The sequence below is a fragment of the Nicotiana tomentosiformis genome, chromosome 3, assembly GCF_000390325.3.
Source record: "Nicotiana tomentosiformis chromosome 3, ASM39032v3, whole genome shotgun sequence".
Lineage (NCBI taxonomy): Eukaryota > Viridiplantae > Streptophyta > Magnoliopsida > Solanales > Solanaceae > Nicotiana > Nicotiana tomentosiformis.
Window position 1 is genome coordinate 28763775 of NC_090814.1, and position 22684 is coordinate 28786458.

Here is a 22684-nt window from a genome sequence, read left to right on the forward strand (position 1 = left end):
CCTTTCCCCCTCCAGATATGACCACTTAGACAATAATGATCAAGATATTGGCACATTTTCTCCATGTAATGCTGTAACACCCCGGAATATTTTGAAGTACTTGAGCGCTAGTAAAAAAGTTGATGTGCGATAATTATATTATTTTATGTGCAGACTAGGGCTATAATAAGAATGATATCAATTGATCATGATAATATATGTATGAGGTGCATTGAAAATGGTTTATTGTCTAAGAAGAGCCCCAAGGCTAAGGCAAGTTAAAAATTTCATGATAGAATAAAGTTTCAAGTGAGTTCGCACAAGACCTAAATTCAAACGATCATACCTCTCTGGATATGTAGATTAATATTGTGTAGTACCTATCAAAAGAAAGGTCTATGTGTCTAGTTTCCAATGATTAAAATCGTTCGTCATTTAAATATTCCTACAAGAAGGTATGACCAAATTACTAAAGGCTGACAAAATGCGATTCTGCGACCAATTCTGTGACCATTATGCGACCATTATGCGATCGCAAAATGGTTATGTGAGTCGCAGAATGGACCAGAACAGCCCAGTTCTGGGCACCGATTTGTGCGACCATTGTGCAACCCACACACCAATTGTGCGGTCCATGGTGCGACCGCATAACTGAGTTCGGAGGGTTAATTTTCCTCTTTGCATAACCCTACCCCATTTTGATAAATAGGCTTTGGGGCTTATTTGGGGTATTTTTCTGAGGGTTTTAGAGAGAGGTAAGAGTATTTTAGAGAGAGAAAGAGGGAACTTAACATTATAATCATCCAATCTTAAAACCAATCTTCAAGAATCAAGGAAGCTAATCACAAGATCTTCATCTAAGAGGTAAGATTCAAACCCTTACTCTTCAATTTTGAGTTTGGGGTAAAAGATTGGTGATTGGGAGTATGATTCTTAGGTGTAAGAGTATTATTTATACATGCTTGTACTAATAAGGTTTGTGGGAAGATTTTTGAGCTCAAATAAGTAAAGATTGAGTTGTGGAATGAAGAAAATCTTGTAGAAGAACCTTGTAGTTAAATTTGCACACCTAGTGTTTGATAAAATGCTCAAATGAGCTGAGATCATGAATATCTTCCTAATAATGGTTCAATTTTGTTATGTCTCAAAATAGATTGGGATTACTAGAATTTCCGAAACGTTGTAGTAATTTAAGGAAAGCTCAAAGCAAGGTATGTTGGCTAAACTACTCTCTTAGAATTGAATTCAATGATATTCTCATAAGTTTCAAGTATGGGTGTCTCAAGTTCCTCATTCTATGTTTCGAGTTGTTCCCAATAAATTCGATTGTCCCGAATAAGTAAAGTGTCGAGAATTAAGTATTCAAAACGTGTTCCAAATGTTCCTAACACATTATGTTATCCTTTGGGAATATTTTCAAGAATGATATGTGTATTAAAATGCTATGTCTTTGAGTTGTGTTTCAAATAAAGGTTGTGATTCCAAATTGTGTGAGAAAACTCAATATGCTTAAGACTCTAAATAGCTCATATGTGTACATAAAGCCTTGATTGGAAATGTCTTACTGTTGATAACTTATAAAGATGTGAAAGAAGTATGAAATGCGATAATTGATATAAGTGAAAGTTATACTTGTTGCCAATGGTGCCAATGGAATTAAAAGATATGAAAGAAGTATGAAATACGATGATTGATATAAGTGAAAGTTATATTTGTGGCCAATGGAGCCAATGAAATAAAATGATGAGAGAGGTTATAAAATGAGCCTTGATTCAACTATTCCAAATTAACTTTGAAAATAGAATTTCCTAAAAGCTTATAAACTCAAGTCATGCTCATATGTGGCTGTTTTAACAGACGTTATGATTTGTGCATATTTTCAATGTGTTTTGCGTTCTTACATATTTGTGAGTTGAAATAGTGTATTGCCCTTTGTAGGAAAAAGATGTCAAGAATAAATGGTGTGTTATTTGTAGATGATTTTAACTTGCGTATCAATTGTCAATCATTTTACTCCATTTCTCGGAAAGAAATCTATTGTGCTTAAATTGTTCATTTCTAATGAACTTAAAGTTGAGATTTTTGGTATATTATATGTATGTTGATATTTATGATGATGATACATGAGAGGGAAGAAATGAAAGTGTGGAATATCAAATATGGCCACCGTGCCTTGAATAAAGAATCTTGTGAATGGCCAAAAGAGCCAAGAAAATATTGTTATTGTTATTGGTTGAAATTACTAGTGGAGATTTATACAATGTGAAATATGATGAGGTAAATACAATTGCACCTATGTTATTTTTGTGAATCATTCCCCTTATTTGGGATGAGATTGATGTGATAAAATTATTCCTCTTAATTGGGATAAGATTGATTAATATAAAAAGGGTTGATGTCTCGAATAAGACAGCCTAGCCGATCGGATCGTGATCGGACTCCGTGCTAAAATTACGGTGGTATTGGCATTGATAATAATTATGGTTGATTCTCTAATGAGATAGCCTAGCTGATCGGGTCGTGATCGGACTCCGTGCTAAAATTACGGTGGTATTGGTATTGATAATAATTGTGGTTGATTCTCTAATGAGATATCCTAGCCAATCGGGTCGTGATCGAACTCCATGCTAAAGTTACGGTGGTATTGGTATTAATAGTAATTGTGATTGATTCTCTAATGAGATAGCCTAGCCAATCAGGTCGTGATCGGACTCTGTGCTAAAAGTACGGTGGCATGGGTTCTGTGAACATCGGTATTATGAGCACTGGTATTGTGAACATTGGTATTGTGAACATGGGTATATACATGCTAAAGATCTCCCAACCAAAAATAATATTATCATCATGATTTGATTAACACTTCCCTGTGTTATCTCCATATTTTGGAAATTATTTTGTTTTAACTAGGCATTTGAATATCATTGATTGTGACTTGTTGTTTCTATGGATTTCCCTTTCTTACATTGGTATTCTATTTTGAAAGAGGACAGTTAGCTTTACATACTAGTACTATTCCATATGTACTAACGTCCCTTTTTCCGGGGGCGCTGTATCTACAATGGATGCAGGTGATTCATCAGCGGTGCAACTTTGGTCCTCGTTAGCAGTTACTCCCTATTCAACAGGTTTTGGTGAGCCTTATTCTATTCCGGGCCCGATCTCACTTGATGTTGCACTTTGTGTCTTGAGGTGTAGCCGGGGCCTTGTTGATGACACTTCCATACTATTCTTCTTTCATATTTAGAGGCTCCGTAGACAGGTTGTGGGTGGTGTATGATGTTGGGAATTGAACTAGAAATGTTGCTATTTGGCAAACATGTTTTTCATTAAATCTATAAACTTGTAATACTTTGAAAATTATGAATGAAGTTGCTAATGGAATGAAATGGGAGTTGTTAATAAAATATTTCCAGTGTTTGATAAATGGAGTGAATCTCCTCTTTATTCATGGATGAGTTTGGGTAGAATAAAATCTAATAGGCTTGCTCGGCTGGGTTCACTCGGTTGAGCGCCTGTCGTGCTCCTCGAGTTTGGGGCATGATAAACTTGGTATCATAGCCTAAGGTTTTAAAGTGTCCTAGGATGTCTCGGAGCCGTGTCTAGTAGAGTCCTTCTTATCGGTGTGTTGTCGACCACATCTATAATGAGGAGGCTATTTGGACATTTAGGAATTTCACACTTCTTTGATACTCCTGATCATGCGATAGAGCTCAAGATAGGAAGCTATTTTCCTTATCATGCCTCATTTTCCATATGAGTAACCTACAGATTAGAGTCAGTAAGGAGCGAATGAGAGAACCAGTTGCTAAGGGAAGTGTACTTGTCCCTATTAATGTTATCGTGCCACATGATCATATTGTAAGAGCAGCTAAGAAACGAAAGTGGGTTGTTTGTACCAATAAGTTGGAATGTTTGATTTGTAAGAAACGCCACTTAGGGACGTGTTGAATGACTCTTGAAATATGTTATGGTTGTGGAGTTGAGGGGTATCAAGTAAGGTACTGTCTTATCAATCTAAAGTTACCAAGTAAGTCACTCCTTTCTATATCGTTATGAATACTGCATAAATTTTACTTGTTGTTTGTGTGTACCCGTAATGAAGAGATCTCATAAACATGGTCATAACAAGATGTTGAATCACAAAACAATACATGTACCTACTCTTTGAAACGAGACGCATTATTCGTGAATCCACTATATCACAAATTCTCTTATTTATAACCTCTTGTGGAATTGAGCTATATAATTATGTCCTTGAATTGAGTTATAACTCTAGGAGTAATACTTCCCACTTGATTTCCTAAATTCTCAACAAGAAACTATACCTGATGCATTTCTTACAGAACCTTTTGATTCAAATGGATAACATCTGCTCACTTGTGCTTATGCATGCACAGTCATAAAGTTCACCTATGTGGTATCAAATCCGATGTATAGTGACCTCGTGTTGAGGTCCTTCTTGAGCCACTCTTTTTCTCTCCGGTGTATGTGGCTCATATAGTTGGAACACTTACTTTACTCCTTTGTGAATAATATCATGAATCCTTTTCATTGTCTAGTAACATGAGGGCATATCTCAGCACCTATTATATGTGTATGTGTCAATTGAAATGGTCACTTATTTGTATAATGTTTCTCGGGAATTTGAGGTTTTCGTGAATTTGTCACAAGAAGATCTTTCTATTCGCCCATCTCAGTATGATTTCATGTCCACCTAGATCATGCCTCAATGAGTAACTCACACTGTTACTAGTATTGTAGTTGCCCATAAAGTGGCCTAGTATTGCAGCTTGAGAGTTGTTGTGGCAAAATACATGTCTAGCTCACAGAAAAGTGTTCATTCACTCTAACCAATACATGATTTCATCCCAACATTAAGATGTCATAGCTACATGATTTCACTTGGGTGTGGTCGAAAGTTAAACAGCCTTATGATGAGCATACTGATTAGAAAGACAAGTTTTTCGTATCTCTAGTCCTCTCATATAGGATCAACTATCAGGAAAGATTAAGCTGTGAGAATGATAATAACCTCACAAGTGTTCAACTTATTTTTTTAAACCTTATGGGTTTGTGACATAGATTCCTTATGTCAAATACAGTTAAGAGCGTAATGCAATTTCATGCATTTTGAAACCCAAATAATATTTGGGGTGCTAAAATATTTTCATTTCGAGTTAACTTGGTTTTTTCTACACTCCAGGAGGCGACTAGTGTCACATAAGTGTAACTCTCTTTGAGGCCTACTATTGCCAAATAAGGCACGAATGGAATGAAACAATTGTTGATATCCTTTTCACGACCCACTTCTGTTACATCTCAGAATCATGAACATGGCCCCTACATTATCAATGCCTACTAGGCAACTCTGTGCCTCATATGTCGAATTAATGAAGTTATCACAATGATTAACCGTGTCAGTACTATTGGTAATAACCCTCATGTCTCTTAGGATATAACCTCCCAAAATACCGTGATCATCACATTGATGGATTCTTGAATAGTTCTATCCAATCTCGAACCTCGTTGTTCATATTTATAGTAACCTATGGGGGTTGAAGGTTCAAACATGTCAAAGAAGAAGCATCATCCTGTCATCAAATATATTGGATAGGAAGTTTTAGGGTCATATTCATACTAGCACATCTTAGAGTAATAGTTGGAGGTTGCAAAAGTTTTAGTTTGGGTGTTTGGTGTAGAGATTTAGAATTGAAGAAAATGAACGGGTTATTCTAAAGATTTTCTATATGAATATGTTATGTGAATTGCTAATAAAGGTAAAGTATGTGTAATCACAATAGGCCTTATGAAATCTTGAAGGAAATAGGCTAAACTATGAGTATGATTTTCCCTATTATTGTTCTCCGTGTACCCGGTGTTTCATGTGTCTATGTCTAAGAAGGTGACGTTAATGGATAATTAGATTATGAGGAGCAACTATTTGCTATCCTTGTTAGATAAGTCTGTAAGTTAAGATTATCTCTGTCAAGTGCTATGGCTAAGTCTGTGAGTCGAGGAGATCACCTCGTAGGCCGAAAGTGTTGAGATCACCTCAAGATACCACTTTTGTTAATGTAATGCCCTAATGTTGAGATCGATGTTGTTGATATATGTTGTGATGCTTCATTGAGTAATGGATATATTGTTAGGATTAATTTCTAGGATTCTTTGACAGGTGGATAGGCCCAGTTACATGGGAAACTCTGTCGAAAATTTTAAGAATTTAGAAAAAATCGCCAAATCGTAAGGTCCATAAGTAAGTTGAAATTTTGGAAAGGATGTATAAGACCGATGTATTCATAAGCTCCTATGTATAATGGCTGGAGGTAAAAGGATGGTAACTCTATTATTAAAAGTGACTTGTAAAACATTCGAGGACGAATGTTCTTAAATGGGGGAGAATGTAACACCCCGGAAAATTTCGAAGTACTTGAGCGCTAGTAAGAAAGTTGATGTGCGCTAATTATATTATTTTATGTGAAGACAAGGGATATTATAAGAACATATCAATTGATCATGATAATATATGTATGAGGTGCATTAAGAATGGTTTATGGTCTAAGAAGATCCCCAAGGCTAAGGCAAGTTGAAAATTTCATGATAGAATGAAGTTTCAAGTGAGTTCGCTCAAGACCTAACTTCAAATGATCATAGCTATCTGGATATGAAGATTAATATGGTGTAATACCTATCAAAAGAAAGGTCTATGTGTCTAGTTTCCAACGCTTTAAACCGTTAAGCATTTAAACATTCTTACAAGAAGTTATGACCAAACTACTAAAGGCTGACAGAATGCGATTCTGCGACCAATTCTGCGACCATTATGCGATCGCAAAATGGTTATGCAACCGCAAACTGGTCGCAGAAAGGACCAGAACAGCCCAGTTCTGGGCACCGATTTGTGCGACCATTGTGCGACCCACACACCAATTGTGCGGTCCATTGTCCGACCGCATAACTGAGTTCGGAGGGTTAGTTTTTCTCTTTTCATAACCCGACCCCATTTTGATAAATAGGCTTTGGGGCTTATTTTGGGATGTTTTTCTGAGAGTTTTAGAGAGAGGTAAGAGCATTTTAGAGAGAGAAGGAGGGAACCTAACATTATAATCATCCAATCTTAAATCAATCTTCAAGAATCAAGGAAGCTAATCACAAGATCTTCATCTAAGAGGTAAGATTCAAACCCTTAATCTTCAATTTCGAGTTTGGGGTAAAAGATTGGTGATTGGGAGTATGATTCTTGGGTGTAAGAGTATTATTTATACATGCTTGTACTAATAAGATTTGTGGGAAGATTGTTGAGCTCAAATAAGTAAAGATTGAGTTATGGAATGAAGGTAATCTTGTAGAAGAACCTTGTAGTTAAATTTGCACACCTAGTGTTTGATAAAATGCTCAAATGAGCTGAGATCATGAATATCTTCCTAATAATGGTTCAATTTTGTTATGTCTCAAAATAGATTGGGATTGCTAGAATTTTCGGAATGTTGTAGTAATTTTAGAAAAGCTCAAAGCAAGGTATGTTGGCTAAACTACTCTTTTAGAATTGAATTCAATGATATTCACATAAGTTTCAAGTATGGGTGTCTCAATTTCCTTATTCTATGTTCCGAGTTGTTCCCAAAAATTCGATTGTCCCGAATAAGAAAAGTGTCGAGAATTAAGTATTCAAAATGTGTTCCAAATGTTCCTAACACATTATGTTATCCTTTGGGAATGTGTTTAAGAATGATATGTGTATTAAAATGCTATGTCTTTGAGTTGTGTTTCAAATGAAGGTTGTGATTCCAAATTGTGTGAGAAAACTCAATATGCTTAAGACTCTTAATAGCTCATATGTGTACCTAAAGCCTTGATTGGAAATGTCTTACTATTGATAACTTATAAATATGTGAAAGAAGTACTAAATGCGATGATTGATATAAATGAAAGTTATACTTGTGGCCAATGGTGCCAATGGAATTAAAAGATATGAAAGAAGTATGAAATGTGATGATTGATATAAGTGAAAGTTATACTTGCGGCCAATGGAGCCAAGGAAATGAAATGAGAGAGAAAGGTTATTAAATGAGCCTTGATTCAACTTTTCCTAATTGACTTCGAAAATAGAATTGCCTAAAAGCTTATAAACTCAAGTCATGCTCATATGTTGTTGTCTTAACAGACGTTATGATTTGTGAGTATTTTCAATGTGTTTTGCGTTCTTACATATTCGTGAGTAGAAATTGTGTATTGCCCTTTGTGGGGAAAAATATGTCAATAATAAATGGTGTGTTATTTGTTGATGATTTTAACTTCCGCATCAATTGCCAATCATTTTACTCCATTTCTCGGAAAGAAATCTATTATGCTGAAATTGTTCATTTCTAATGAACTTAAAGTTGTGATTCTCGGAATATTATATGTATGTTAATATTTATTATGAGGATTCATGAGAGGGAAGAAATGAAAGTGTGGAATATCAAATATGGCCATTGTGCCTTGAATAAAGAATCTTGTGAATTGCCAAAAGAGCCAAGGAAATATTGTTATTGTTATTGATTGAAATTACTAGTGGAGATTTATATAATGTGAAAGATGATGAGGTAAATACAATTGCACCTATGTTATTTTTGTGAATTATTCCTCGTATTTGGGATGAGATTGATGTGATAAAATTATTTTTCTTTATTGGGATGAGATTGATTGATATAAAAAGGGTTTATGTCTCGAATAAGACAGCCTATCCGATCGGGTTGTGATCGGACTCCGTGCTAAAATTACGGTGGTATTGGTATTGATAATAATTATGGTTGATTATCTAATGAGATATCCTAGCCGACTGGGTCGTGATCAGACTCCGTGCTAAAATTACGGTGGTATTGGTATTGATAATAATTGTGGTTGATTCTCTAATGAGATAGCTTAGCCGATCGGGTCGTGATCGGACTCCGTGCCAAAATTATGGTGGTATTGGTATTGATAGTAATTGTGGTTATTTCTCTAATGAGATAGCTTAGCCGATGGTGTCGTGATCGGACTCCATGCTAAAAGTACAGTGGCATTGGTATTGTGAACATCGGTATTATGAACACTGGTATTGTGAACATTGGTATTGTGAACAGGGGTATTGTGAATAGGGGTATATACAAGCTAAAGATCTCCCAACCAAAAATAATATTATCATCATGATTTGATTATCACTTCCCTGTGTTATCTCCATATTTTGGAAATTATTATGTTTTAACTTGGCATTTGAATATCATTGATTGTGACTTGTTGTTTCTATGGATTTCCCTTTCTTACATTGGTATTCTATTTTGAAAAAGGAAAGTTAGCTTTACATACTAGTACTATTCCATATGTACTAACGTCCCTTTTGCCGGGAGCGCTGCATCTTCAATAGATGCAGGTGATTCATCAGCGGGTGCAACTTTCTTCCTCGTTAGCAGTTACTCCCTATTCAGCATGTTTTGGTGAGCCCTATTCTATTCCGGGCCCGATGTCACCTGATGTTGCACTTTGTGTCTTGAGTTATAGCCAGGGCCTTGTTGACGGCACTTCCATACTATTCTTCTGTCATATTTAGAGGCTCCGTAGATAGGTTGTGGGTGGTGTATGATGTTGGGAATTGAACTATAAATGTTGCTATTTGGCAAACATATTTTTCATTATATCTATAAACTTGTAATACTTTGAAAATTATGAATGAAGTTGCTAATGGAATGAAATGGGAGTTGTGAATAAAATATTTCCAGTGTTTGATAAATGGAGTGCATCTCCTCTTTATTCATAGATGAGTTTGGGTAGATTGAAATCTAATAGGCTTGCTCGGCCGGGTTCACTCGGTTGAGCGTCGGTCACGCTCCCCGAGTTTGGGGCATGACAAATGCACATAACATGATAGTGTCCATTGGGATTGTAGAATTCCCGTCGGACTTTGGACAAGGCTTATCTTAGCGGGTTTTTATGTTAACAACGTTCTAACCCATACTAGGTTTAACATGATGCATGTACATTTGATATTAGAGTAAGGTTTCTAGAATGGCCTAGATTGGTACTCCCAAGTGGACAACTTAAGAGGGAAAGGCACGGGACCGTCGATTGCACCGTCGATCGACTAGTCTACCGTAAATAAGCCTTTCCGATTTAAAAAAGGTAATTTTGGAAGAGCGCGGACACTCATCAAGCGCCACTATGTTGATAATTGGCACAAATGGAGTATGATGTGAAGCATGCTTTATGCAGAAATAAGACGTTGTCAATTATTTGCATGATAAATATGTAAAAGCAGTAAATACAATAGTAAGGTAAACATAGGAAATATAGAAAGGAAAGACAAAAGGAAAGAGTCAGTTTAGTTCGTGGAATATATGCAAGAATGTAATAAAGCATATATGGGAATAGGGATGGGAGAGGCATGATATAGCAGTTTTAGACAAGATGGAAAGAGACGAAGAGCGGTCACAGCACACAAAGGAGGATAGGGGAAAAGATGTGCATGTCATAGCAAATTTTAACAAATAAAGGTGAATAAGGGAAGGGATGTGCATGTAGCAGCGGTTTTAAAACAAATAAAGAAAAAGAGAGTAATCCACATAAGTCAAGTTCATTATGGTAAGAGCCTAAGTGTAAATCCCCAGCAGAGACGCCATGCTGTCACACCCCCTTTTTCTCTCTCGCGAAATCGGGTTTTCGACATGTGACAACTCTTTTAAATGGGTATTAAAAGAGAAGAGTCACCACCTAACAATTGTTAAGGTACGTTAAGGCACCTATTGTGCAGATAACTCTGTTTGACTAGTCAACGTCACCAAAGATCGAGTATAGGCTCAAATTACCTCAAAGAGAAGGTGTTAGGCACTCTTTGAGGTCCACAACTGTGGGTCCCGACCGAACTTAAGACTATGTGGCTTATAATTAGGCGAGATGATCAAATAAACAAAGAGAATAAAAGGTAAAAGAGTTTCATTATAACATAATGAGAATTGGTACAAATCTTAAGGACTACAAGGATACAACTATAACGGTCTATATTAGATGACTAAGTGGATAAATAAAGGGGGGTCCTAATTGTTTTAGCCTAAAGGATCACCCCGTGCAACATAAATAATACTTCGCAACTCCTTTTAGATAGGAGTTGCTCATATTATTCAGCGGGCGTAGACTATCATCTCCTGCTACCCGATTACTATGTTAAAGTTATTTACCTAAAGCGTTCTAATTCAGTTCTAAGTTGTGTCCTACGCATGCACTACCCGTCCCATGCCTATAGTCCAGGAGGCTTTGGACCTCTATTTGGGGTGGTTCTAGACTTACTTAGGCTACTCAAAAATGATAAAACTAGGCGACAGTCAAAACAAATAGGACTGCACAAAGACAATAAATGGCTCAAGTTGGCCTCCACATATAAGCAACAAATGCACGCGAGCAAGTTCATATTATAGGCAGTAGACAAAATTAAGATAAATTAGAGTCCTTAAGTCCTATAGACATGCTTCTATGTGATTCTGATTTCAAGCGTACAAGCAGTGTTGTTGTCTTAGAACAATAAATTTGCAAATCGTAAGTATTACAAATCCTATAGGCATAATCTCTAAATTATTTGTGCAATGAGGCAGTAAAGCCGTTTGACAGTTCAAAATTACCCGTGTTTGATTCTATTGGCATACTTTCTAGGTGAGTAACAGGATCCTATAGGCAGGATTTCTAAGAGTTGGCGATTGAAACTGGTTCTATAACACTTCATTCCTATAGGCATGTTTTCTAAGCGAGCAATGCGATGTAAATAACAGTAACAGTAGCCAATTCATCAATTATGGTCCTATAGATATGATATCTATACGAATATTAATAAGAGCGGGTCTCTAGCACTTAACGCGATCCTATATGCATGATATCTAACACACGTCAATAGAGCATATTGAGCAACATGAAACACTTAAATCCTATAGGCATAATTTCTAACAAACACATATAAATGGAGCATATTGAGCAAAATGAAACATTTAGATCCTATAGGCATGTTTCTACCATTTCATGCGAACATTTGAATATACCCGTTTCCCCAATTTCATTAACACCCCAATTGTTGTTATTACAAAATTATTATAGGCCCAATGAACATAAATATAAATATTACACACGAAAAACTGCAGGAAAAAAGTAGGCCCAAACATAAAAAAAATAAACCAGTATTGCCCGAGCTCTCAACAAGCTCACTTTTCTACGAATAGCAGGCTTAGATGCGAACTGAGCTCAAGCACTGGAGGGTATCAATTGCACAGCCCAAGTCCAGGTTTTGGAACCATGTTAGAACCCAGATGGAGTCTCACTTACCAAACAATTGCGAGTTAACAAATACACCTAGCAATCACTTAAAGAATTCTGGACCTATTAACAATGAATAAGTGACAGAATTTGAAGAAATGCATTTTGTATTTTAGAAGCAGACATAGCAGGATTGATTAAACAAATAACATACAAGTTAAGAGGATCAATACGGCTTAGATTCCTCATGGCAAGTTGATATAACAATACTGACATTCCAGACTCAATTAATTGGAAGGAGATAGCATATTGAGCAGAAGAACATATTGAGAGAGTTGGGGGAATCAGGTTTTCTGAGGTTATAAGATAAACATATTAGAGTGCACAATGCCAAACAAGTCCAGAATAGGGCACTAACCTCAAGGATTTCAAGTGTCTATCTGTTACAATGAAAGTTCTAGCATGACAGTACTAATAAGGTCACAAACAGCATATCAACATACTAGTAGTATAGCTTGTTCAATATCATGAAACTTAACATGGTGGAGATAGATCATAGTACAAAATCTTTACAGAAACTTATGGCATTGAAAGGCAGATTAGATACACATTAACATGTCAATTGACCTTACAAAAGAGAGGAAATGTGACATTTACCCTAAAGTCTTAGATAATGCTAAAGAACAGGATTGCAGATAGCAAGGAAACATGTTTAGGCTAGATCTTAAGACAATATGAGATCCATATAGTTATGACCATTTTGCAAAGAACAGCTGATTAAACAGAAGACTAAGTAATTCATTCAAAGCAAAGGAATGCTTTCATAAGAGTTTTAGCATAGTACCCACAGCAAGACATGAAAAGGATTATGTACTAACAACAGGTAGTCAGTTTCATTAAAAGAACACCTACAATAGGCATGCATTGAAACTCAAAACTCAAACATGTTCAGATATTAAGAAAACACAGAGGTATGGAACTGATTCCAAAGGAAATCAAGGAAATCCAACATAGAAGTGCAGGATATAGTGAAGAACACATATTAGCCTAACGAGAACTAAGAACAAACTGGAATCTATCACATATACTAAAATGCATTCAAATATCAAAGGATACAGAATGACAAGGAAGTATCATAGCAGTGCAGTATCAAGGATTCACAACTAACAAAAGAACTAAATCATGCTCACAGAATTTTAAACGTCCTTATTATCTAGACCCCATAGAGATATATAGAAGGAAAAATATTGAACATTGCAAGAGTTAAAGGCACTAAATAGTAGCAAAATTAGACAAGCAAAAGAATAAAGATTTTAGAATACTGGTAGCAAGAACCCCAAATCTCTGATGCTTCAGAGTTCACAAGAGCCTCGTAAGGGCCCCGAGCAGTGCTTGCACCAGATGAGGTTGATAATATTATGGACTTGGCTTTCAGCCGGCCAAAGAGCCAAGTGTTTCAGAGAAGATGAACGAGTGAGGAAAATATATTGAATGCAATAGTAGTGAAAACTTTTGGTGCCTTTAGAGGGGAATTGGGGAGGCGTTTATATAGTGGTAGAAATTGAACAAACAAATATGGAAAACATTCAATCAAACACAAATAAGGAAAGAAAATATCTCGTGCAATCAATAATTGAACCGGTAAAGGAGAAATCAAAATTTTCAAAACATAATTAAGTCCAATGGTCATGCATCTGGTCGGAAATGTAAGAATCGTTCATTGTAGCGTGTATATAGACAAAAGGTTGTCCAGATCTCCACCAAATGAAGGTAAATCGGTCCCGTTTTGAGAAGTAGTTCTTGCCAAAAATAGGGCAAGAACTAAGTAACACCATAGACACGCGTATAACAGCAGAGTATCACAAAATAGGTAAGTAAATCATGGATTGATTCCATGTTTGGGTTGGAATTGGAGAAGATTGGGAATATGGCGGGCAAGGTTTACCAGAGGCGAGTGGAGAGATGAGAGAATAATGAGGCGGCTGGGCAGGGGAAATGGGTCGTTACGGTTTGGGTTTGGGATATAAGAGGGAGTAGGGTTTTATTATGGGTCGTTGATCATCTGAGATCAACGGTCAGGATCGAAGGGAGATGGGGCGGGTTAAGAGAGCGGGTCATCTGGTTTGGGCTGGGGCAGACTGGGCTAAGGATTGGGTAGTTTTGGGCCACTAATGTGGTCCAATATTGGTACAATTTAGGGCTATACTTTAAATACAAACTTGTTTAAATAAGATTAATTAATAAAAAATAATAAAATATTTATTATGCGCTAAAATGATTGAAAATAATAACTTAACATTATAAAAATATAAAAATATTGTTTTAGCACAAATAATATAAAATACAATTATGCATGAATATAGGCCATTATTGCAAAATTATATAAATAACTTAAAAAAACACAAATATGCTTACATAAAATAAAATAAAATATTTTAAAATATATATGTTGATGCAAATAATAACTTTAGATAATTAACCCATTACAAAATAATTTAAGGGATAATTAACAAATAATCAAGTAATTTAAATGCGAAAAAAATTAATTTTAAGCTCTAAAGATGTGGAAAATTATAAAAAATACTTGTATAACTCTTATAAATTAGGTAATGATGTAAGAATGACATTATGAAAGTATATATACTATTTTAAAAATATGAGGGCAAAATTGGGTATCAACAGCGCCCCCGACAAAAGGGACGTTAGTACATATGGAATAGTACTAGTATGAATGACAAAACACCCTCTCAATAGAATGATAAATAATACGAGCAAGTACAATCATAATATTAGTGGAAGCGTCAAACAACATCAAACTTCGAATTAGGATCAAGACAACGTTCAATTAAACTTCCATATTTTAAGTTGGGAGGTCTTTAAAACCAATATGCCACCGTTCGCGATTCCAATATTCACAATACCAATACCACCGTACTTTTAGCACGGAGTTCGATTACGACCCGATCGGCTAGGCCATCTCATTAGACACATCAATCACAATCATAATTTCTAGTACAATCACCACCATGTGTGCGGCATGGCGTCCGATCACGACCCTATCGGCTAGGCCGTCTCATTCGAAACATCAACCTTTTTATACCCATAATTTCATTTCATACTTTTTCACATCTTTTCATTTCATTGGCACTAGTGGCCACAATTAAAATATCATTCTTGGCATGTAGGCCGTATTTAGTATTCCATACTCACCTTGTTCACTTTCAAACATCATCATCATCAACAACAACAAGGCATTATAAATCAAAGTTTTTAGTACACATGTAAGCAATTAAGAGTCTAAGGCACATAGAGATTTTTCACAAAATTCGGCATAATAGCCTTCGTTTGAACTTGACTTGAAGACACTACATTATTAATGCATAGCCCATACTTTTAACATATTCTCAAACGATAACATAACATAATAAAAGCATTTTGGGATACATATTGTACATATATCTCTCATCACAAGCTTATTCGGAATAGCTACTTTCATAATGAACAATTTGGGACTTTACATAAATTGCATGAATATCGTGGAATTTAATTCTAGTAGAGAAGTTTAGCCAACATACCTCAATGGAGCTTCTTTAAACTCTAAAATATTCTGAAATTCTTAGCAACTTCAATCTGTTTGAGAAATATAATAAATTAAACCAAAATTAGGACGATGATCATGGTTCTAGTTCATTTGAGCATTTTATCAAACATTATGTGTGCATTATGATTTCAAGGTCCTTTTATGGAGGATTCCATCATCCCACAACCCATTCTTTACCATTTTTAGCTCAACAATCATCCTACACCCCTTGATAGCACATGCATGCAAAATAACCAACTCCCATACCCAAGAATCGTCTTACTAATTTCCCATTTCTAGCTAACTTTCGAAATGAAGGGTTAGGGTGTAGAAGCTTACCTCTAGGATGAAGACCTTGTGAGTTTTCCTTGTGCATTTCCCAAAATCTTGAGCAAATATTGAAGAAAATTAGCCTAAGGGTTCCTCTCTCTTTAAAACACTCTCACTTCTCCCTAAAATATCAGATTTTAGCTAAAAAATGGTCCATTGCATCCATTTAACGAAGTAGGATCGGGTTATAAAAACCGAAAAATGAAGCTCCGGAACAGGATCTACGATTGCAGAATTGATATGCGTTCCGCATATCAGCCGTACAATTTGGTGCCCAAAATTGGGGGTCGCCTTCCTGGGTCTGCGGTCACTATGCGGCCCGCCGACCTGTTATGCGGTCGCATAATGAACTGCAGAACAGTTCTGCAGTCACATAGTTGACCGCAGAATGGCATCCAAAACTGCCCATTCCAGCCTCACTCTGCGGCCATTATGCGATCTGCAGAGTGATTCTGCGGCCGCATAGTGGGCCGCAGAAATGCATTTTTCTGCCCAAATTTTTCCTTTACTCCCCACCACATATTTCTAAAATCCTCAAATACGTAAGCCTACTTTGGCACCACGAAACCTTAAATTCTAATAACGACTAGGTCAGGAATCCAAATTAGAGCAAGAATTTGAAAAGTAAATGCGTTTGATTTCTTTAATAACTCAAGACGTTGTTGCTTTTATCTTGTCAAGGCTATAGAACTTGCGTTCTTGGAAATTCTTGGAATTCTTTCCTTGAATTTTTCCATATCCATTATTTTCTTCCCTTTAGTTCTAGTTGTTCAATTCCTTATTGTTATTGCTTCCGCATTTACTTTTCAAATTCTTACTTTAGTTTGGATTCTCAACCTAGTCGTTATCAAGTGGTATCAGAGCGGTTCTATTAAGGTTTCGTTCTTGATAATTCTGGGGATTTCTTGAATACTAAGAGCGGAAAAAAAACAAGTTAAAAAATACCAAAAAAAAACGAAAATCAATTTTAAAAAAAAATACTTGCTCTCCAGGAACTTTCTTTTGTATCTAATTTGTTTCCAAAAAAACTATCAAATAAAACTAGAAGAGGGGATCCCTGATTTCAAAGATAAGACAAAAATTTAATTTTTCTTACTCTTTCTAATCTAAATATATAATCATTTCTTTTTTGTTCGTGTCTTGTTTCAACCGAGCCTAATAGTTCTAGGATTTGGTTCTTCTTTCATTTGTTCCCAAAAAATCTATATTTTACTACTAAGAACTTTATATGAGTTGGGTTTAACTGTAAATCTATAAAGTATTTTGTTCAAAGGTTATTTCGAGAAAACCATATATATGATTTTAATGATATTGATTTTGATAGGGTGGGAAGAGATAGGAGGGGACAAAGAGGTAGAGTAGAAAATGAAAATATAAGTAGTATAAAGATGAAGATACCATCTTTCAAGGGAACAAGGGATCCAGACTTGTACCTTTATTGGGAGAGAAAGGTTGAAGCCATCTTTGACTATCACAACTATTTTGAGGGTAAGAAGGTTAAACTTGCTATTGTTGAGTTTTCTGACTAAGCTGCTATTTGGTGAAAAAAGCTTACTAGGGACAGATTGCAAGAAGGACAAGCACCAATTGCTACTTGGGCTGAGAGGATTTTGGAAAAATTTCTGTTTTCAAACTTATTCACATTTTTGGTAACTTTGGCAAAAGATTTAGATTTTCACTGATGTACTTGAAAGGAAGAACTATTATTGCTGAAATCATGAGGTGACTGGGCATTTTATCTCTGAGTTACATCTGGTATTATTTGCTTTATGTTGTTATGGATTGTTGTGGACTATTGGTTTTGGACCCAACCTTGGATACTTTCAACCTACGGCTATGTTTGTTACTTACTAAGTACATGGAGTCGGTTGTACTGATACTACACTTCTACACATTTCGTGCAGATGTTGGCTGTTGTTGTTGCTGTGCTCGATGGTTCCAGGATTTGAAGATGTACCTGCATTCCTGTTGTAGTTGCTTGTTGTTCACGGTAGCCTTAGATTTATAAAAGCTCTGTTTATGTATTATTCAAACAGACTATGTATTTATTTTATTTTCGCTTTGTATAATCTATTCTTAGAAGCTCATGATTTGCACTACCAGTTCTTGGGGAAATGTATTAGTTTTAGATATTTTCTTTTAAATAATTGTCATTGTAATTGAATAGTTGGTAATTGGCTTACCTAACGGGTTGGGTTAGGTGCCATCATGACTAGTTGGATTTTTGGGTCGTGACAGTTTTCAAGTTGAAATCTTGAGTTTTGATGATTTATTCTTGTTATTTGATGTTATTTTGATGATTTGAGGTACCGAGCAAGCTTATATGATGTTATTATACTTGTGTGCATGTTCGGTTTGGATCCCGAAGGGCTTGGGTGCGTTTCAGATTGGTTTCGGACAATTTTTAAACTTAGAGAACTGCTGATTTTTCTTCTGGTGCACAGTGCTTCGCGATCGCGTAGGGGAAAGTTTGGGCTAGGGGCTGGTTACTCTATGCGAGCGCGAGAGGCAGGTCACAAACACGAAGTATTTGGGGGATTACCGTTCGCGAACGCGGTAGGCCACTCGCGAACGCGAAGCTTTAGGGATGGTAGGGGTTTTCATTGCGAACGCAGACCAAGAGATGTGAACACAAAAGCAGGCTAGGGAATAGCCTTTCCGAACGCGATGTAGACTTCACGAATGCGAAGGCCTTTGGGCCAGTGCACTTCGTGAATGCGCCAGGTGCTTCGTGAACGCGGAGAACACCTGACACCAGTTATTTTAAACTGCTGAAAGTCGGGAATTGATCATTCTTCACCATTTTTGAAAGCTTGAGCTTGGCCTAGAGAGGATATTGAATAGATTTTCATCCCTACTTCACCTGTTAGTGGGTTTTAACCTATTTTAATGTATTTCTATAAACACGCATTGATTATTAACCTTTAATTTATGAATTTCAGGGTAAAAATTAGGGGGTTTGGGTAGAATTTAAGGATTTTGTAAAATTGAAATTTAGACCTTAAATTGAGGTCGCATTTTAAAATAAATTACATAATCGGGCTCAGGGGTGAATGGATAATCAGCTTTGGTCCGAATCTCGGATTTTGACCAAGCGGGCCCGAGGTTGACGTTTGTTAACTTTTTTTAATTTCACTAAAGATTGAATCCTTTTCACTCGTAGGTAGTTTGTAAAGCTTATTTTTGAATTGTTTGAACTATAATTGACTAGATTTGATTGGTTTGGAGGCTAATTCTAAAGAAAAAGTCGTTGTTGATCATTGATTTGGTTGCGGGAAGAGGTAAGTGTCGTTGTTAACCTTGACTTGAGGAAAGTAGGACTTGATTGGTCTATTTGCTACATAATTTATGTGTGGGGACGGCGTATATGCAAGGTGACGAGTGCATATATGTAGTCTTGGGTTAAACATGCGGGTTGGGGTATTTATTTGTTGTCTTCAATTATTTTATGCCTTAATTTAATTTATGTTAATACTTGTTAAATGCGTTAATTGTTACTTGCTCTTACTTGTTAAATTCATGCCTTATTCATTTCATGCTTTAATTTTCTAATTGTTTCTATGCATCCGTGCCTTTATTTATTGACTGTCTTTATTTATTCATGCCTTTATCTGTGTCATTATTTATTGATTACCTTTACTTGCTTTATTCATGTGTATTATTAGATAGCTATTTTTATTCGCTTGTGTCATTAATTATGTAACTCTCTTATTGAGTTTTATTGTGAGATACCGCCGTAGTTGATTGTAGTTTGTTTGTACATTTATATTATTATTATGTGAGATTGGGTTGCACGCCGCAATAAATATTGGTATTATTATGTGGGATCGGGTTGCACGCTGTAACTGTATATATATATATATCTGTGTGTGTGTGCGCGCGTGCGCGCGCCACAATGGAGAAGACATGTTATTTATAGATATTTGTGGATCGAGTTGCCTACCGTAACGGACAAGACATATTCACTGTTCTTAACTATTGGTTCCATATCCGTTTTATATTGAGGAAATTGAGCTTCAATGTTATTCTAGAGCCCTCTGTTACATATTTTCGGTTCCACTTTTCATGTTATACTTTTTTTCTCCATTTTGTTGTTATTTCATTTATACTCATACATGCTAATAGTGAATGCCTTGTTATAGCCTCGTCATTACTTCGTCGAGGTTAGGCTCGGTACTTACGGAGTACATGAGTCGGTTGTACTCATCCTACACTTCTGCACTCGTTGTGCAAATTCTGCTGTTGGTCCCAACAACAGTTAGGGGAGGCTCGCTCGGATTAGCTTATCACGAAGACTTGAGGTAGAGCTACACGACGTTCGCAGACCCTGGAGTCCCCTTCTTATTTCTTGCACTATTATTTCATAAAGACAGTTATATTTCTTTATTTCAGACCTTGATTGTAGTATTTCGTTTTAGTAGTTCATGTACTCGTGACACCAGATTTCGAGAGTTGACTAGATGGCGTATTGGGAATTATTATATCTATCTGAAGTTTTACAGTTTTTATTTCTTATTTAACTGCTTTTAAAATTGTTAAGATAAATAATGTGTAGCTAATATTGGTTTGCCTAACAAGTGAACGTTAGGCGCCTTCATGGTCCCGCGACTGGGATTTCGGATCGTGACAGATATTTAAATATGACAAGTGTCACAAATTCAAATAAAAACTTGGGGAAAATCAGAGAATGATAAATGGAGAAGAGCGTCATCCCTTTTGCACATTGCTGAAACATAGGAGCAGTTCGATAAAGGCAAATCCACTTGTCTTCTCCATTTCATCCTCCACCGCGGAGCTACAACTAATGAAAGGTTGGGGATCCGCCGGGTTTAATTGGATCCCTTTGTTGACAAATTGTACCTTTTTTATAATGAAGCTAAATGAAGTTGTACAACTAATGAAGCTAAATGAAGTTGACAAATTAACAGAACAATCCAAGACACCAAGATTGACTAAATGAAGCTAGTGACAAATGTTTCCTTGTAAGCAGCATAATCTCAATTTCCAGATGTAAAGCTATCACATCTTCCACGTAGCTTAGCTAAGCTTACTTAATTTGCTTCCTTCACATCTTGCAGTACGTAGCAAATTTTCTTCTTTCTAATAAGTCCCATATCAGTTCGTCATTTATAGAGTTTTCGAGCCAGATCACCACCAAGAAACACTTCAGAGTTTTTGTCTTGTAGTGGGATGCTTTCACTATAAATTAATGCTCAGTTGAAAGCAAGTTCCATTGTACTCTCAAATTAAGTCTTTCTTGTTGGATAGTGAAGGAAGTTACAAAGATATGAAGCTCCAGAATACCCTAATTCTCCTAGCACTTTTATGTGCAACCCTTTTTCTGGCTTCAGCTCTAGCAGTTGATGAGAAATCTCAAGATGAGAAACAAGGTAATGTGTACATACCGTATTTCTAATGATTTAGGTTAAGACTTCAGATATATGGATTTTATTGGCTTACTTAAATATTGTTCTGAGTGGAAATTAGTTCCTTTTCATTCGTCCTGATGTATTATATTGTGAACTGATCTTTTACGTGATCACAAGAAAATAAGACATATTTTTTCTGTTTCGCTTTATATTTATATGACACTCTTTTAATTTTAATTCTATTTAAAAGGAATAACGTTTTCCTACATTTGAAAATTCCTTAGCTTCAATTACCAAAAAATAAAAAATTCTTAGCTACTCTTAATGACACACTCTCATAATTATGACATGTTTAAAGCCACAATAAAAAATACTTGTGATACGTATCAGTATCAGACCTCAATTTTTTAAAATTAGTGCACGGTGAAGCAGTACCATAAAAAATAAAACGGCCATAGTTCCATGCACTGAGAAAGACTATGTTGTATGTAACAGCAAGCAAAGGCCAGACAACTGTTCAATGCTGCAAAACAAGGCCAAGGTGGTTATGGTGGAGGCCATGGCGGCCATGGAGGCGGTGGTCATGGAGGTGGCTGCTATGGAGGCGGTGGTCACGGATGCGGCGGCTATGGAGGTGGTGGTCATGGAGGCGGTGGCCATGGTGGAGGGTGCAGATACGGGTGCTTCGGTGGATATGGGAGAGGAGGAGGCTGCAGGTGTTGCTAGATCTACTGCTCAAGAAGCTCTGGCCTACATGCAAATGAAGCGAATCACCCATAAATGAAGAACGGAAACAACTTCAAGTCAATCTGCTTTTGTAATAGTCCATAATAAAAGTATGTTTCTGGAGTTCTAGCATAGATTAATGCAGTTGCATGCAAGTGCTGGAAATGATATATCAGCAAATACGCAATAAATATCAGTGTTTTATTATCTCTGACACCCTATTTTTCCTCGACAAATTAATTTGAGTATGCTAGCAACACTATGAATGTTAAAAGGTAATATGCTGATAGTGTTAATAATTTTGACATTATCAATGTATTTTAACTTGGAGTAGCACGTAATGTTTTAAACTTTGATGCTACTAATTTTATCTTTTTATCGACAAATACTTATATTTTATCTTTAGGTGATCTGAAAGTATAAACACTAATTCATTTATGTACATAGGAAT

At 36.1% G+C, this 22684-nt stretch overlaps 1 long non-coding RNA gene across 1 annotated transcript; it reads left to right on the top strand.

The window, feature by feature from the left end:
- Nucleotides 1–21280: 21280 nt before the first annotated feature.
- Nucleotides 21281–22440, top strand: LOC104097815 (uncharacterized). The gene is made up of 2 exons (XR_011415122.1): nt 21281–21528; nt 22003–22440. It is a non-coding gene; the product is annotated as an uncharacterized lncRNA (long non-coding RNA).
- Nucleotides 22441–22684: the final 244 nt, after the last annotated feature.